The following is a 17,902-nucleotide window of genomic DNA, read 5'->3' as shown; positions in this document are numbered from 1 at the left end:
AAAATTCAACTGGTTTCGATAGTGAAGAACTAAAATGTTGGCTTGACTTTGCGTATCGATCTAGGCAGATAATGTTTTGAGAAGCTCAGCGACTGTAACTTACAATTACAAGGAGACAATCTCAATTTAATTAAAACAAAGGGTGTAATTTCAGCTTTTCTTATAAAATTGAAATTTGTGAAGCAAAATATTAGTCGGCGCGTATTTTCCCAGTTTTCAAACTTGTCACAGGTAGAATGCCTTGATGAGGATATTCAGATATACATTCAACATTTAATCGCCCTGCATGATGACTTCAAAATCAGATTTGAAGATATTCTGACGATGGAAATACCACCACGGATCATAAATCCATTTGATGAAACGGATGTGGAGAATGAGATATTACAAGAGGAGCTACTCGAACAAATGAACTGAACCGTTTCAAGCTTTTAAATATTTGGCCTGATTTTATAAAATCAGGATGAAATTATATTTAAAAAACAAAGATTTGTATTTAATCGGTTAAATGCCGAATGATGTATAAGAACAGAGGGCGACACTTTTAACACTTCTTCCGATGTGAATCGGACATGATAAACCTTTCTTTATTAACTATTTTCTAATCAGTAAATAAAGATACAGAATTTTAGTCCGCCCGGTATAAGATACCCGCCTCAGAATTGTTTCATACTAACAAGATGTAACACGTTTCAGCTGCATTTCTATGTTGCTTGCATGTGTAATTTCATGTAAAAAAAGGTTACATCACGTCGAATATTATATTCAGCATTCCTGATACCGAGTAAATAAATACAAAATTTGATTAAAACTTCAACGAATGACCAAAAACCACATTTCTGAAAACAATCTTTAGATTCGACACTAGTGAATTTTAAAAAGCTATACGTTTTCAGTCGTGTACACCTAATGTTCTACAATAATTAACTTGAGATTATCACAGGTAGTTGTTTTATTTATTTAATTATTAGGTCTATTATTGTGAAAAAATTATTACTTAATTTGATACTAGAATTAACAATAAATAAAAATAATCATCGAATTGAACGTAAAAATAGACACAAAATTACAACATTAATTTTCTTTCATAACTCGGCTGTTTGTTAACAGATTTAAAAAAAAAATTGTAATTTTGTTCAAAATAAAAGGCTTAATAATTTAGCAAAAACATAAATTTTGATAAAACTTATATTTACGGAGACATAACGAATTGAAAAATAAACGTTGCCGCCACTTTGTAATTTGCTAAGATATTTAATTCTTGATTTTTTTGGTAATTCTATAACTTTATTACCGAGACGCTTACCAAATAATATTGCGATTCGTCTACCCGAACTTGAGATATTAATTTTTATATAAAAATAATAAAACGGAAGACAGGGGAAGAACGAAGGAGAAAACGCCATTTTCCTACGGATATAATAATAGGACTGAACCGTTTTAGATGCATGACCTCGCTTTAGAATCCTTATGTTACCGGAAGTGTCATAGGCTGTATAAATACTATATGTATATATTATTACATAAATTAAAATATAAAATCTTGTACTTTATATTTTTATCGTTGTTTTTTTAAAACATCATTTACGGGAAGATATTTTCTTAAATAAAAGTTTATAAATTCAATCCGTCGATGAACTTGAACATTTAAAAATATATAGATGGGATCGCTCTCCTGTCACAGTGAGTAATGTAATTTTTTTATTTTACGAAATAATTTCAAACAATCGGTACACGGTACATAAAAAATACGTCAGATTAAAATTAAGTTTGATTCGGCTATATTTTTTCCTTATAATATTTAACAGAACTATGATGAGGCATAATTATACTGGAGGTCCGACAACGATATTATTGCTGCAGTGCATTTTTGGTAAGGAATTAAATGAACTGTCGACCCTCAAAATTTGCGCGCGCCCACACACGCACCGAAGAGAGAGAGCGCGAGAGAATTCTCCCGGTGTCTGAGGTAGACTAATATTTAAGAGAGGGGGTGATGATACTGACTGTGATGTTACTTTTACTTTCCAAGCCCGACTATTACTTTTATAATTGTGTTCCCAAAAAAAAGTATACGTTTTCATACTAAAGTTTTACAGTGTTTTGTATTTCATTTTATTCGCTTGTGAAATATTAAATCTCGTATTTTAAAATATTTAAACGTTACCAGAGCGATAAATTATAATGTTATTTACGAGAGTAAAATAAAAAAAAATTTATTTTAGTAAAAAGGTAGTACTAAGTAGTTCCGGGTTCGAATTCCAATCAGAATTGGCTTTTTTATACACTTTATTAAAATTTAAAAAATAAAAGTAAATGACGAACTGGATGTCGGTATATTGTCGATACAAATAAAAAAACGTATTAGATATTAATATATAAAAGAAGCATTAATAAAGACAATACGAGACGACTATTAACCGTCGGTAGCCGCTTTATTATGGAGACAAGAACGGCCCTTCTGTCGGAGACTCGCCGACAGACTAATCGTAGAGCGATAAACAACCTTCAATAAACACATGCCTTACACGCTGCAATAAAACTCATATTTTGATAAATAATTAAACGCGTCTATAATATACATTATATTAAACTAAATTAAAAATTCAACCGCGTCTGAGGTTCGAACCCGGGACCTTAGATCCTACCTACGAGGTCGGTCGGCAAACTGTTTAGTTGTATTAAATAACATGTAATGTATTAAATAACATTATGTTTTCTGTACTTATAAACATAAAAGGATTACATAAATGTAGGTATGTAGGTTGTTTTTAGAGTCTTAACGCAACGTTGTTGTATGTATCTGGCCGACAGTTTTATTTATTAGAACCTTAAATTTAATCGAGTTAATTACAAGTTTTACCGATTACTTTGTTTTATTCTTTAATGTTTTATTTCTATAAATTAAACATTCTATCGTATTAAAAACCGGCCGATCAGTCGATATAGTTCTTACCTTCTAAATCTGCTGGTCCCGTGTTTGATTCTGGGCAAGAATTTGGTTTTTTTTTAAATCGTTAATTTCATTTACCTCATATTCCTAAAAATATACGTGTAGGATAGTACGAGGTCGTATTGTAAATAAAATCGGAAAAATTTGATCTGTCACTATTATTTAATATTAAAAATTTTACCTTACAAAATTGATAAACTGTCGTAATATTTTAATATATTTATTAAAATTAAAGGAGATTAATTATTATTTTTATAAAATGTAATCGATATAAAATAATCGACTAATCTTAAATTAATTTAATTATACCGGATGTGTATATAAGAAATAGGATTACTAACATTGTAACTCGTATAGCAATATTGACCGTTACAAGTGTACGGTTGTATTTGAATCGAACCATCACGTGATATAGTACTGTCCTACGGTAGCCAATCAGAGCGAAGGAAGCCACCTGGGTTTTTTCCTACCCCCTCACACCTTCACACAATCTTTTAGTTGATGCGTCCCAGCTACTAAAAAAAAAATTAAACGAAAAAATAACTATCTCTAAAATTACTCTTTGCAAAGTAGTCCTCTGTCAGCGTTTGACCGATACATTTTTATTATTTATCATATTTATAATTGTCGATTGAACTATTTTTTTTTTTATTAAAACATTTCTTACTATAAAAAAATATTTTATTACGTTTATCCATCATTAAACATATCGTTTTAAACGTAATTCTAAATGGAGTGCATTTATACACATTATTTCTTTTAAATTACTTTTTTCTTATGATAATTAAAAATCATACAATGGCTGTCATCGATACCGCCTCTAGAATAAAACCTCTAAACAAGACGAAAATTTTCTCGAATTTTTAAGTCAGAAAAATTCTTCATCAAGACCATATTTATCAAAGATTTTGTCGTGTAATATGAGATGTAAAATTTTGCAAATATCATATCATAATCGTTTGCCGACCTACATTTAAAATTGTTCAATATTTAAGCGTTTTGACCGTCCGTATCTCTGTGACATAACAGCACTGTAAACCAAGAAGACGAACCGTTCGCATTCGACGGTAACGGTTCAAGATAATGACCGCATAAGTGTTTTCATCCTTAGGAAATTCGGTTCAAATCTTAATTTCAGCCGAAGATTCCCGGTTTATTAAAACATATGTTGTTGCACTTAAGATATACAAATTTAGCAAATTTTTCCACGAGTATGTATCTTTATCATTCTATCGCCCCGAATATCACTTCGCTTACTGACCGTTTAATTAAGTTTGAATCCTTTCTTTTTCCTGTTTAGCCTCCGGTAACTACCGTTTAGATAATACTTCAGAGGATGAATGAGGATTATATGTATGAGTGTAAATGATGTGTAGTCTTGTACATTCTCATACCTGAGATGTGTGGTTAATTGAAACCCAACCACCACCAAAGAACACCGGTATCCACGATCTAGTATTCAAATCAGTGTAAAAATAACTGAACGCTGGAACTCTCGACTTCCAAATCAGCTGATTTGGGAAGACGCGTTCACCACTAGACCAACCCGGTGGATCAATTAAGTTTGAAATTTCTTACACGTAAAGGTATTATAATTAGTATCGACGAATCTTTACCGGAGTTACCGTTAATTATATCATCAGCAAAGATTATAAAAGATTGTAAAAAAGAAAAAGAAGAGATTATATTATACGTAGTCGATTATAATCGTTAAATATTTTTCCTTCAGCGGCCTCAATCAGCCCCTTAATAAATATCTCATGAGAATAGTCTGACTTAACTTCATTCTATTATGACAGATTTTTCGTTTGCTGCTACTTTACGTCGTATCAATTTAATAATAACCCTTGTGAAAATGAAAACGAGCTTGCTATTTATTCTGCTTTAAAAAAGCTATAAGTTAAATAAATAAAAGATTACGGTTAAAAGAGATATTTAAACTGATTTTTTGGATTGTTCTACGTACAGGTTTGGAAAATAAAAATTATTAGTTTCGATTTACATTACAATATATTTAGTAAAAGATTAAGATTTTTTTTTGTTTGTGTATTAAAAAGCTTACATCCTGAGAGAAAAAATTTCAACAAATTTATTTTTCTTATTTAAGGACAGATGGAAATACGTTTAAGATTACAACTTGTTTTTATGTGTTTATATATCTATTTATCGGATATATTATCGTAACTTGATCCGAAAATGAAGTATTATTTTTAATGAAGTACTAATATTAAGAAAAAAAGGCTTTATAGTTTAAAATGGAAACAAAAGGTAGTTTAAACGGTTTTGTCATCGACGTACTAAAACTAAAATATATATATATATTTTTTTTCAGTTTATATATTCAGAAGCCGATTTTTTCTAAATGATTTATCGGTATTCTATTTTTTAAATCGTACATAAGTAGATATAATATAAGTATTTTTATAAAAGAATAATTTGTTTTTAAAGTTATAAACGTTAGCTGCAGAAAAAGAAGTCGCATCTGGACTTGCATTTCTGAAGCAAGCCCTGGAAAAGCCTTGTGTAATCTTTGCCGTATATCAATACCTTATGCCGGTGCGACGACTAGTAATCTATCTCGTCATATTAAAGTTAAACGCCCGGGAATTGATATTTCAAGACAAAAAAATCCTTGTCCTTCTGATTATCGTATTTCAGAAACGCATTACGATTTAAATCTTACGTCTATTGCGATTTATTTTTTAAGAAAATATTCATAAATAATGAATATAATTTCCTTGACTTTTTTATTAAATATAAAAACTTAATAATACGGCTCATATTTTGCGTGTCTGGATTTTTGAAAATCTTTGTGTTTTATGACCAGCGGCGGCTCGCGTATAGGCACTGTGGACTCCAGCACCACCTGTTTTCGCTTAATATTATCGATAACATTTAGATATAACGAGCTTAATATTATCGATAACATTTAGATATAACGAGTCCTTTTTTCTTAAATTCTTTCTTTATACTTGTACAATATATAATAATCCTTAATGTCAGTAGTCATCCCCCAGTTTATGAAAAAGATACGAAAATCTTTGTACGGAATTGTGCGCTTCACAGTTCCAGCGGCGTGGTGTTTAGCTGTTGTGCGCATGCGCACATAGGAAACTGCCAGGAAGAGAAAGCACTGTCGCTCCCGCAGAGCCCACCCTGGCGTGCCGGCGGAAGATAGTTTTTTTTACGCCACGTGTTTACGGAAACTTCCTTTTTCGTTCGCTTCTCTAATTCGATCTGCGGAAGGAATACGAAAGTGTTTATTTGTCTTTTCAGTAGCGATCAGAAGACGGCGGAAAGCAAGGGCTCTTTGATCGCCAAATCAGAAGGGCTAAAGAGAAGATAATTAGTAAAAACTAATCACGTATTTGTTTCTGCGTACATAGAAATTGAAATAAACCGCCGTTGAAGTATAGTGTTTTTAAGCGGACATTTTATCGCCTAATATTACTAAAAAATATTGTCTGTTGACATTTTATTATTTATTCGATTAAACCGAATACGCCTTTAAGCGTAATGTGCTTAGAAACGGTGTGCCGTATTCTTGAATATAATAAAATGTAGAATTAGATTATTATCCTGCTTTCTGCTATCGATTCATTCTTGTTTTCGGTTCTTTTATTTTACAGAAAACTTTAACCGCGGCCTTGAAAAGGCTAAGAAAATCAACCTCGTTAATGCTAGCTACGAACCGCTACCGTTCGTGTCTGTTTCTAACCAAACGACACGATTTCAGCGATGAAGAATTCCAGACACCGGGTATCTCTCGATCGGATGGACCGATTTGGATGAAATCGGCACGATGATTTTTTGTACGTGACGGCGATTAATTTGTCACGATAGGTGTAGGAGGCAAGGAGATGTGGACCTTAAGGATCCCGTATCTCAAAATTTTATTCAAAGGGCAGAAATGTTTCCTAGCGAACATATTTTCCGGTATTATTCAATCCCCTATAAAGGGATAAAAATATCCTTTTTTCGGTTTCTCGCGCGGTTGGCGAAAGGACCTGTTGGTCTGCCTAAATTATATTTGAACTTTATTTCGACGAAATAGACTTTTGCGTTATCGGTCGAGAATTGTTAATCGCTGAAATTACTAATTTTTCATATTTACTTATAATCCTAACGTTACATATTTGTTTAACTGTGTACGCCGTATCAAAACAGTACATACAATGAATATTATTAAGCGACGTCATGAACTGGGTGGAGCGAAAGCACGGTAACACAGGCTACGAATTTACCCGGCTCCTGTCTGGACATAGATGTTTTCGAGTGTTGTCGCTCCTCGATCGCCCCCAGAAGACGCCTTCCGGTCATACGGATTCGGATAGTAGAGTGCCTGCGTGATCATGCAGGTACTGTACATACTATATGGCTTAGATCCGGCCCCTGCATGATAGGGGGGCAGTTTTTTAGAGGGGGGAACCCCGCACTACCGTCAGTGCTGGCCTGACGGCGGCTGGCAGAGATTATTCCTCCCCCTACGGAAAGAGAAAAAAAATGAATATTATTAAAAATACTGGTATCAACATTTTATTTTTATTAAATTTCAACTCGACCCGTATTCTATTTTCCCATTTTTGACAGCTGTTTTTAAACGCTGTACAGAGAAGTGACAACAGTATAATAAATTAATGAAACTTATAGTAAAATCCAATATAAGTTACGTAAATTAGCGAGCGATTTAATAAATAAACCTCGAAAACGAGAAAACTATTTCACAATAACGCAATATTTTTTTACATTTGGTAAATATACAAAAGAATACAAATGCCGCATAATAAATATGTACAACTTTATCCCGGTTTCAAAATTGCCACAATAAACACTTAAATTACTTATATACGCTATTACTATCTCGTATCAGACATATATATATATATATATAGGTTATCCACGTTAAAAATGTACATTTATTCCTACTGTGGAATTTTTAATCCCCATAATAATACTAGAAAGGCAACAACATAATTTTTAAGAAATTATATGCATAATAACTTTTAAAATACGAGTAATACATAATTTCTTATTTTTTACCGTATTTTACGATAATTTATTCAGTTAATGTAGTTTCTCAAAATTTTTGGAACTCTGCTTCAGATCGTGCTTAAAACACAATTAACGTTTCGTTAATTATTCCTTTATATTCAATAAACGGATGTAGAAAGTTTAAACATTATAAAAGATTTATTACGTTTTTTAACGGGATTTAAAAAAACATTCGGTAGAATAAATCCAAAATACATCGGTAGATCGATTAACTCATCCCAATCAGGAAAAGGAAAGGTGGATATCGTTTTCATAATAACCGTAAATTAAAAGAAGTTTTACGTCTTTGAGTTAGTGGAGTTTTTATTTATGTAAACTACAGGTACGTAAAACTGATAGGCAACGGTCGTAAACGTATCAAACAAATATCACACCTTTATTAAACAATGCAAGCAAAACCGACATCAAAATCCGTTCAGCACTAAACACCCGGTCGGTTTACCGAAAGCGATTTGGATGGATTTCAATTAACCACCAGATTTTCTTTGAAATTACGAACGGTAACGTATTTCTTATAAAATTATAATCATTTCCGTCTTCATTTTCTCAATTTATCCACCATCGTGTCATATTAGTAACGTTGTCATCGGTTTGTTATCGTCTGCGAGTAAACAGTAATTTTATTTGCAATTATTTCTAAATTCGGAAAAAAAATTAGGTTAGAATTACGGAAAAAATTAATAGGATAGCTGCCGTAATTACAATGAAGTTAAAGTTAAAATAGAAAGTAATTGTAATGTTTACAAACAGTAATTTTAACGATAAATATTGTTCGAGCTGGTTGTAAGTAATAGTTTAGATGAAAAATTAGATATTATTTGTAAATTACCCGTCAAGATTGCGATTATTATTTTAAGATAGGTAAATCGGATTCATATTTTAAATTTTTTTTGTTATTTTTGCGTAACAAAATAAATTTTATATCCATTGAATGTTATTTTTTGAAAAATGCTTAGTAAATTTTTGGAAGGCGTAATTTGTTTTTATCTATTTCAAGAAAAATTGCCCGTAATAACGAATAAATTTGAGCGGTGCAAAAAAGTAGATTTCTTTGCTTGCGAATTCCGAGTTTTTATAAAATGTTTATAGCGCCTTAGAAATTAAAGAAATCTGCATATCAAACGGAAATATTTATAAAACAATCGAACTTTATGTTTCAACCTGGCTCGGTTCTTTTAATCTTGGAGGTGGCAGTACATCGTATCTCGTTAAATTTATTATTTTTATTTATGTTTTTTTAGTAAATTAACCGGAGGCAGGGGCAATTTTTTTTTTTTTTTTTACCTTCCTTCACCCCTTTTAAAAAATCTAAGTCGGTTGTTATTTATTCGCGTGAAAATTACACAAATCAGAGAACCAATCGATTTACCGCTGAAAGAAAAATCTGAAAAATTATAAATACGGATTCTATTATTTATTATAAAAAAATGTTACGCGCTTTTAAAGTGTGAACATTTTCCGTTGAAAATATATATTTTTTAAATAATAATAAACGTTTTTCTGGTAGCGAGTGATCTTGATTTAAATATTCTACATTACATTACACAATTAACGATTACCAAAATTAAATGCGATAACAAAATTCTAATAGATATTTCACTAGTAATAATTTTTTTTTCTTTTTAACAGGTGACAAATTAATTTTATCTAAATCTACTGTTTTTAAATTTATATAAAATTCTGTGCGTCGAGTCTTATCAAAACGTAGTTCATTATATCATTTTGAATGCCCGCGACTTTCATCTCATACTGTGGGTTATTTTTTATATAATTTTACCGTTATTAGGATCGATAAGATATATTCCTTAAAGTGTTTTAGTTATTTTTTACTTATAATTTACAACTTTTATTTTTACTTAAAAGGAAGTATTGTAATCGCGAATAATTTCGGTTTTCACATTTCAACGGAAATATCCATTTTCACTTGTTTTTGCGTGACGTCTGTACATATGTATGTGCGTACGTAATTACCTCGCGTAGCTCAAAAACGATTGGCCGTAAAATGTTGGAATTTTGGATTTAAAACTGTTGTAACACATCTAGTTGTGCACCTCCCCTTTTGATTATAATCGGATGAACCAAAAGCGTCCAAATAAAGCCAAAATTTAAAAAAAATTAGATTTTGGACTTTTTCTTAACCGAAGTAATAAGCTCTGATCGAGAGGTTTTCTACGATATATCGTAAGCGGTACTTGTTTTCATCGGTTCCAGAGTTATAGCCCCCAATAAAATTTTAATCAATGAAAGAAAGCGACCCCACGCACTCGTGGGTGAGACTACACTTTGCGGGGCCCAGTTAAGGGTGAAATTAAAAATTCGATTATATATTTAATAATCTGTACATCACACGAATTTATTTTATTTGTTTTTCCGATTATCATTAACATTTAAATTACGGGTTCGTTTATTAACTTCATGTAGTTTTTAACTCTTAAGTAATTAACCGTTTAAAACAATATCTTTTTCACGTGTAAAGAAGGATATATTTTAGGTAAGAGGGCCGTATTAAAACCATGTGTTTTCGCGTCCCTCAGTTTTCTGTTTTTTATTAAATATTTATTAATTAAATATTTACTCGATTAGTATTAGTGCATAGAGTATATTTTTTTGAACATTTTCAATTGATTTGATCAATTTTACAAGTGATTTGATCACGATTCTGCGATTTATTGTAGAATTTTACGGTTTTTAATTTTAATATTAATTTTGCTCGTAGACATTTATGTTTGGATCCTTCTTCGCCTTTGAGTCTGTGTGTGTGTGTGTGTGTGTGTGTGTGTGCTGCCAGGCCAGCTGCGTTTCCCTTCTCTGTTGCTATTGGTGCAGAGGGGACACGTGATGCGCCATGCTGCTCTGCGCATTTCAGCTATTGCTATGTAGCAAGTGCAAGACTAAAGAATGATAAATTACATAAAAATAAAAAACATAGACTTTAACGTAATATCTTTTAGAATTACTACTATTCCAGGAATACGCTTGCATATGCTAAATACTAACTCCTCCTTCCCCCAAAAATACCCGGGAGCTGCTGATTACAATACAATACATAAATACGAGCCTTATAAAAATTTAATTCACTAACGTCTAAAAATGCGGATTCCTGCAACTCTTTCTTGCGTAAAGTAGTGGGTTATTTCTATATAAAATTTTACTATTATTGGGGTCGATGAGATACGTTCCTATTCCTTAAAGTCTTTTCGTTATCGTTTTCTAATGTTCTGAGAGGATCTGATGGTCTGATCGGATAACGGTTACGAAAGATAAAAGAAAAAAATAATAAGTCGCATAAACGCTATTTAAAGTTTGTTAAATTTATAATTATATACCAGAATCGCAAGAAGAGTTTACGCGTCAACTATAATAAAGGAAAACAATACGGTAAATAACATTTACGCTACAAGAACAGAAGACTAAACTGAAAATATTACACTCTGCATCGAACACACATTACATTCGCAAATACAAAAATAATAAAATATAATTTTACCTTTTTTTATTATATTCCGACAATTCAGAAACAGCCGCGAACAGTAAGTTAGAATTAAATAAAGTATTTATATAACTTGAATCTTGTAAAGAGCTTAGCCCGATGATTTATCGATAACAAAAAAATTACACTGCTAACGGACGCCAGCACGAACAGAACTGGTCGGTAGACTGGTAACATCGTCCACACAGAATTATAATAATAATCTTGCGTGTGTAATTCGTTGGTATGTTGTTTATTAAACGTTCATTCATTTGTTGACAAATTCTAGCCCGGTATTGCGAAATTGACAAAACTGCTGGCGACGTTGCTGTCTGCGACCTTGACCACATAGCTAATAATTTTTATTTTTTCCTTTTGCGGCACACTTGACAAAAAATACTGCATCTCCGTTTAATTAAATTTTCATTAAACATCTAAACATATTTACAATTCTTACTTGTGTATCGCTAGATTAAATAATAAAATCTTCACAATTTATTTCTCGATCGATATTATTTCAAATAAACATAAATATTTCCATTATTTTTTGTTAGCCCTAGATAGGGAATCTTGGAGAGCTGCGTCAAACCAGTCAAATGACTGAAGACAAAAAAAAAACTCGATTTTCCTTATTCTAATTTTTGTTGATACTATTCCAGTCGCATAAAATATCAGTTACATATTATTCATACAGTCGATTATCCTACTCTCTTAGCCCTACTTTTTCTAAATAAGATACATCCCATATATCGTTCATTTTTTGAATTTTTAGAACTCAAAATCGTATTTTGAAATTTTAAAAATTAACTGAGATTACTAATTTTCCCTACTCCATACCCTGATGTTAGAATATTCCTGATCTGTGCTTTTCCCCTTATCGACTTAGTATCTATTAACTCTCTCTCCTGATCGAGCGATTTTTCATCCGCGTGTTTGTTACCGATGTACTGAAGCTTCATTTCTTCAAAATTTTCTGTTACTTTTCGTTGCGGTACATCATTATGGCCGATAATGATATTTTTCTATCGATTATCGTTTCACCTTGGACGATCTTAACTTTGCCGTTCTTCATTTTTCTATTAATTTTAATTCAAAATATCTATATACAGTACATCGCCCGTAAATTTTTAAGTATAATATAACGAATTATATGAAATCAAAGAGCGATTAAACGATCGCCAACAAAAAAACAAAGAAACGAAATGACGATCAGCTCCGACTTGGTGCGACAATATCAGAAGAGTAATGAACTAAAAGATACAAATTTGTTGCACCTTATTAAAGATCGGGCATGCACGTCTGAGTGTATATGTTGTTCTTATGAGAGTCTATTTTTCAGTCACTCTGTAATTAACTTTAATGTAGATAAAATTAAACAGAAATTAAAGTAGAAAATCCAAAAATAATTCGATTATAAATTATAATTTTCAATTAATATTAAATAATCAGATACTTCACTAAATCTATTAGATATACACGTTTTTAAAATTCCATAATATTTTATTTCACTAATAACTTCTGATTTTTTTTCATATATATATATATATATTATTATTGAATTGTAATTTACTGTATTTATTATTGTAATTTTTTTTTTAAATAATGGGTTAATAATTATTAAAACAATATATTTAAACTAAAAAAATGAAAGTTAAAAAAAATAAATAAAAAATTAAAATAAAAAAAAAACGTTATGAAGTGTGATTGGAATCGATGAGCCTTCCCTTTAAGATCCAAACATTTCATAAATTAAAATTTTATTTTAATTTCGATCGCAATCGAAAATTGTGGTCCACAAATGATGTTACAACAGCCCTAATCTAAAATTTCAACATCCTACGGCTAATCGTAGGATTCGTTATAAATAACGAACATTTTCGGGTAACCCATTTTTTTCTTTCTTTTTCCTGTTTAGCCTTCGGGAATTACCGTCCAGGTATTACTTCAGAGAGATATGTATCTGTAAATGAGGTGTTGTCTTGTACAGTCTCAATTCGACCGTTCCTGAGATGCGTGGTTAATTGAAATTCAACCGCCAAAGAACACCGGTATCCACGATCTAGTATTCAAATCCGTATAAAAGTAACTGCTTTTACTAGGACTTGAACGCTGGAACTCTCGACTTCCAAATCGGCTGATTTAGGAAGACGCGTTCACCACTAGACCGATTCGGTGGGTTAGTAAACATCACTGCGTTGTGATGTTAGTGTCCAAGTCTGGTTCTTCGAACGTAAAAATTATAATTAATCTTAACGTCAAGCCTATCTAGGAAATATATTTAATGTAAATCTAGTGTTATGAAAGCAAACAATACGAGGTGTATTTTCTCTTCCTTTTAGGTAATTAGTTACAAAGGAGGTAAACTCCTAACTCAAAATTTGTGTTAAGATTAACCTTCTCAGCTGTCCCTCTACCGAACCCACCGGGTTGGTCTAGTGGTTAACGCGTCTTCCCAAATCAGCTGATTTGGAAGCCGAGAGTTCCAGCTTTCAAGTCCTAGTAAAGCCTGTTATTTTTACACGGATTTGAATGCTAGATCGTAGATACCGGTGTTCTTTGGCGGTTGGGTTTCAATTAACCACACTTCTCAGGAACGGTCGAACTGAGAATGTACAAGACTCTTACACTTCATTTACACTCATACATATCATCCTCATTCATCCTCTGAAGAATTATCTAAACGGTAGTTACCGGAGACTAAACAGGAAAAAGAAAGAAGAAAGCTGTCCCTCTACCGAAGATTTATGACTTATTGTTAAGTCGTCATAGCTTTTGCTTTTCTTAACCGCCTATTAATAATAATCTGCCTCAAAATGTTATCGTTAATTTTTACCCTCTTCGCAGAATTTGCTGTAAAAAAAATAATCTGACGAGTAAGAAAAATCACCTAAATGTATCGATTAAAATTTATTTCATTCCTTTTTCATCAAAATGAAAGGTTAAGACGGCTTTCGAGAAACAAATGTATGCCGTGTGCTCTTTCTTTTGCGCTCGTAAGTAACAAACATCTTGACCGTTGTACGATAAATTCTAATTTATCCTTGTATTTTTATTTAACATCACACTATTCGGTAGTCACTTATTCTAAAAAAAAACAAAACAAAATTACCTGTATTTTATCGAATCGGGCAATAGAACTGTTTACTTGTTCTTTGGAGTACAAGAAAGGAGTTAATTATTTTTCTGCTGTTGTTCTTAATAAGATCTAGTTAAATCTGTTTCCCCGTTAATTTAATTAAAATATTCTCTTTTACAGAAAAAAATAATATTCCGTTTTCAATGATTTTTTAATTCGTTTTTTGCATCGCCGTTTAATATGCGCTCAATGCCTTTTAGTTGTTTATTTTTTTTAATTTTATTTAATCTACCGATCATCGATGCAGATATTTAATATTTTTAAGAACTAATATAGACTCACCGCATCCGATTTTATTTTATATGTCGCTCTAATTAAAGTTTTACCTCTATTTTCTTTGATTTATCCGGTATTATAAGAGTTATTTTTTTATCGATGTATTTCCATCCTTAACCTTTCTTGATCTTAATTGTATAATGCATTGTCATTGCAAAATATTTATATACCGTTATTTGTAGATTTAATACAGGTCTGTTGTCCTGTCACCGTCTGAAATAATTTTACCGTCTAGACGAAAACACCTTTATACTTAATTACATCGGGATAGGAACAGAATTTCTTAGGCGCACTCTTTGATTTTACATAATCGGTGTTATGCTAAATATATGCTGTAATTTTCTTTCTCAAAAACAACCGCTTTAATGTAATTTAGTTAATTAGCGAATTCTTCGTTAAATACTAGCTAAAATAAAAAATTATAACTAATTGAAAACTTTAAGTTAATTTCTAGCGATTTCAATTTATAAATGTCTCCTGTATGAAATGAAGCGCGTCAAAACAAAGGTACTGGAATTTCTGATGAAAGATGCTATATATTTCATCGGAAATTAAATACCGATTATCTATGTAGATTATTTGTAAATTCATTTCTACATTAATTAAATCGTGACCGATTATTTTTTCGATTAGATTTCATTAAACTAAAAGACCCCTCTTCTATATCTCCCAAATTTTGAAAAATTAGTTATCTATGTCGATAAGAAGATTATTGCGCTAGTTGTTTTGTACTTATTATTCTGGTGAATTTACTACGTCGATACTACTCTCGATTCTACTTCAAGATTTTATTATTTTTTTAGTCGATAAATTAATTAGCTATATAAGCGTGAAAATAAACGATTGAAATTTTATACGAAAAAAAATCGATCCTGACCGGAATTTGAATTCAGTACTTTCCAAACGAAAAGCTGAGATATTCATTATCTTTCTGTTACGGAAGTCAAGTTTGAGACGCATTTTGTAATCTTATTTCATCAGACAGCAGATCTAAAGATTTCAGATTCGTTGTTAATTTGTCTTTTTCTTCAATTTCAAATTGAAATCTCCTAAGCCTCTTTTTCTTTCTTAGTCTCGGTGTATCATCCGTACTTACGCATACTCCAAACATAACTCTACATAAGATTCTTCTATAACTCTAATATCTTCTTACGTAAGTACAGTTTCTGTTAAATAATATGCGTGTTTCTAAAAGATCATCCGATTTTGAAATTTCATAACTATTTAGCTTTTAGTCCGTTTTGATCGAGCAAAGTACCGTTAGAAAGCGGGAACTCTCGAATTTCACGAGGTTGCCGCCGGGTAGCTCCAGAACTTCGTTCGCTTCAACGTTAGAAAAAATGGCGACTTCACGACAGAAATCACGCTTGTTCTCACACAGCGTGAGTTCGTATTTACTGTTCGGTGTGATTTCCATAGCGAGTACGGCGCTGAACGTCCTTCCGCTTAGAGAATTAGGCTCGTATAGACGATTTAAAGACACGGGTTGTCTACGTAAGGGAAATCAAGCGGACTACTCCGTTTGTCAGACCAAGATATGGAACGAATCCGTCTGACTTTCTCAAGCAGCCCCCGAAAATAAACTCGCCGTGCCGGTAGAAAAGTAAACGTTCTCAGAACGTCTATCCGGTGTGTTTTGTGTGTCGTTTGCTTACGAAACCGTACAGGATTCAGTTACCGCAATCTCTTTATGAAGTGACACCAAAAACACCGACGAGTGGAATTTTGTGAATTCGTCCTTAATAAGGCGGAGGAAGAAGATGACTATTTTGTAATGCGTTTAGTGTTTAATGACGAATACTTTTCATTTAAGCTACTTTTCATTTAAGCGGGAAGGTGAACCGCTACGATCGATATTAGAATGACGGGGTACGGAGAGATGCCGCGTGAATTTGGACAGCATGAGAGAGACTCTTCCAAAGTTATATTTTTTGTGCGGTTTCGGGGGAAAAGGTGTACGGTCAATTTTTTTTTCTTAGAGAACACTTTTAGCAATGGAACGTGTTAGCGTGGTAAGCGCCACAACACGAAAAGTCTGAGTCTGAGGACTGCAGGTAAAGGCTTTGGCCTAGGAACTCTAGAGGCGGTGAGATACCGGAGTAGCTGATGGTAAGTGCTTCAAACAAAAAATAAAGATACCGTGCACCGTCGTCCCAAGGGATGCATTTTGAGCAGCTATGACTTGGTATGTAAAGAAACTTTACGAATAAACCTTTAATACAAAATTAATCTTAAGTTTTTATATTCAATATTTTTCAAAATACATACGATTTAAATCGGATGATTCTTTTTGGAACACACTTTAGCCGTATATTTCCTTAACTATTGCTATTTTAATTTTATTATTTTATTTCACGATTTTAATTTTTTTTACAATTTTATTAAAGTATCGTTCAATTCTTTTCTCTTTTATGGATATATTCAATAGCTTTTAATTATTTTTTTTTTTACGAAGATTCATTTTTCGCTCGATGTTTTCTAATTGTGAAATCATCTGTTTAATATCCTGCGTTTCATTTTCAAAAAAAAAAACATTGTCGTGTAAAAAGGTTACACATTTTATTTCCTCTTTCTACGCTGATATGTCGATCGATCCCTTTATACTCTTACAGATAATTTTTGATATATATATTTATATATTATATTAGAGAAAAATTAATACGTACAATTTAAGAAAAAAATTGATAAAAACGCAAATATTATTTGATGGAAACGAACAATTACTTAAGATACAAGTTACATCTTTTTCAATTTAACCGATTTATAAGGTATTTTTATAGTTAAATCTCCTTATAAGATACTAGTAAAGTTAGTTGAACGTATAAACAAATGAATGAAAGTTTTATTTCCAGATGAAGGGAAACAAGAACGTTTTCCGTAGTTAGGTATGAATTGTGCATATTACTGTCGTTGATTCTCGGGTTAGTATAAAATATGTGAAAATATTATTTATTATTAAATAAGAGAAAACGATTTTTTATTTTATTAACATTTTGTAACGTGTGAATTTCTGTAT

At 31.7% G+C, this 17,902-nt stretch overlaps 1 protein-coding gene and 1 long non-coding RNA gene across 6 annotated transcripts in view; one reads left to right on the top strand and one right to left on the bottom strand.

Annotated features, from left to right (window-relative positions):
* LOC142321534 (uncharacterized) overlaps positions 1 to 11,723 on the bottom strand; it is an 81,536-nt gene extending 69,813 nt beyond the window's left edge. For all 5 annotated transcript variants that reach the window (XR_012755655.1, XR_012755658.1, XR_012755659.1 and 2 more), the window contains exon 1: positions 11,493 to 11,723. This is a non-coding gene — a long non-coding RNA (uncharacterized LOC142321534). The remainder of the gene's footprint in view (positions 1 to 11,492) is intronic.
* The window catches only part of LOC142321533 (GTP-binding protein RAD-like), a 110,062-nt gene that overhangs the window by 27,530 nt on the left and 64,630 nt on the right, over positions 1 to 17,902 (top strand).

This window comes from Lycorma delicatula, chromosome 3 (assembly GCF_047948215.1).
Source record: "Lycorma delicatula isolate Av1 chromosome 3, ASM4794821v1, whole genome shotgun sequence".
Classification (NCBI taxonomy): domain Eukaryota; kingdom Metazoa; phylum Arthropoda; class Insecta; order Hemiptera; family Fulgoridae; genus Lycorma; species Lycorma delicatula.
This window is presented reverse-complemented; position numbering and strand designations above follow the sequence as displayed.